The sequence below is a fragment of the Nannospalax galili genome, unplaced genomic scaffold, assembly GCF_000622305.1.
Source record: "Nannospalax galili isolate Female #2095 unplaced genomic scaffold, S.galili_v1.0 scaffold529, whole genome shotgun sequence".
NCBI classification, from domain to species: domain Eukaryota; kingdom Metazoa; phylum Chordata; class Mammalia; order Rodentia; family Spalacidae; genus Nannospalax; species Nannospalax galili.
In genome coordinates this window covers 346232-348037 of record NW_008360309.1, presented here as the reverse complement: position 1 = coordinate 348037, position 1806 = coordinate 346232, and the positions used below count along the sequence as shown (strand labels likewise).

The window sequence follows — 1806 nt, the reverse complement described above, 5'->3', positions numbered from 1 at the left end:
AATGTGACTGGCCTGAAACTCAGAGATCTACCTGCCTTTGACTCCCAAGTGCTGTGATTAAAGGTGTGTGTCAACACATTTGGTGTAATTAAATTCTTTTTTAAAAAAATATTTTATTTGGGCCGGGCGTGGTGGTGCACACCTTTACTCCGAGCACTTGGGAGGCAGAGGCAGGCAGATCTCTGTGAGTTCCAGGCCAGCCTGGTCTACATAGTTCCAGGACAGCTGGGGCTACAGGGGAGACCATATCTCAAAAAGACCAAAAAAAAAAAAATTATTTATTTTTGTTTTATGTGTATGAGTGCTATGCCTGTATGTATGTAAGTGTACCTGTGTCATGCAGTGCCTGTGGAAGACAAAAGAGGCCATTGGATCCCCTAGAACTGGAGTTACAGACAGTTGTTAGCTGCCATGTGGGTGTTGGGAATCGAACCCGGGTCTTCTGCAAGAACAGTCAGTATTCTTAACTGCTGAGCCATCTCTCCAGCCCGTAATTAAAGTCTTTTAAAAAAAAGTTACTTTGAACCAGGTATGGTAGCACATGCTTTTAGTTCCTAGCACTCAAGAGGCAGAGGCAGGGGAATCTCTCTGAGATCAGAGGCCAGCCTGATCTCCTTAGAGTTCCAAGCAACTGGGGCCTGGAACCCTGTCTCAAAAAGACCAAAAAAAAAAGTTACTTTGAGATCTTTAAATTCTTTAAATATTGATCATATAGTCAGGAGCCTTAAGTATTTCTTTTTCTGTAAGCACATAGGATGGGCTCATTTAAGTTGTGACATCATGTGTGAAGCTCTGCCCAGTAGGAAAGCTCATTACACTCAATGCCCATTAATTTTGGGCCTGTATGTCTGATCCTGTAGGTATCTTTGTGTTTGGAATGGATTAATTAATAGACTTTCAGAAGGAAAACAGGAGTTCAGAAAAGTTCCGCAGTTTTTGCATAACTCATTCATGTTGCGTGACTTATCCTTTATGGTTATGGGCTCTCCTTCAAAATCTTGTTCTCTCAGGCCAGCAAAGCTGTGAGCATGAATTTCTAAGGACAGACAGCCTTTTTTTTTTTGAGACAGGGGCTTGCTGCAGCCCCAGCTGGCCTGAAACTTGCTATGTCAAACAGCAGGCAGGCCTGGATCTCACAGAGATCTGCCCGCCTCTGCCTCCGAAGTACTGGGGTTAAAGGTGTATGCCACCATGTCTGGTACAAACAGCCTCTTGGGTCCTATTATTAATACTGTTCTGTGAATTAGGTGGAAGGACTTATGCCAGGAACTGGGGATTTTCTGTAGGAAGAGAATTGGAGGGGCTGCAGCACACCCTACTCCCTGGGCTGCCTAATGAGAGAAGTATTCTCTTTTTTTTTAATTTTTAAAAATATTGTATTGCCTGCATGTTTGTGAGTGCACCCATGTCGTGCAATGCCACAGAAGTCAGAAGAGGGCTTTGGATTCCCCTGGAACTGGAGTTAAGGACGGTTCGTAGCCGCCATGTGGGTGCTGGGAATTGAACCTGGGTCCTCTGCAAGAGTAGTCAGTGCTCTTAACTGCTGAGCCATCTCTCCAGCCCCAAGAGGAGTTTGTTACATAGCTGTTTCTGTTCAGAGTTATCCAGTGCTTGCAGTAGCACTTCTGTCATGAAGTAAATGGGTGGACACCACAACCTTACGTGAATGTTGTATCAGTTGAGCCTAAGTTTGTAGTCCTATCAGTCTCTGCAGTTCTTTTACACACACACACACACACACACACACACACACACACACACACACACACTGCTTCTGGAACACTCCACAGCTCTATTTGTTCTTTC

The 1806-nt window shown here is 44.5% G+C and overlaps 1 protein-coding gene across 2 annotated transcripts in view; it reads left to right on the top strand.

The window, feature by feature from the left end:
- LOC103726825 (zinc finger protein 709-like) overlaps positions 1 to 1806 on the top strand; it is a 22191-nt gene that overhangs the window by 12589 nt on the left and 7796 nt on the right. The gene's annotated exons all lie outside the window — the stretch shown is intronic.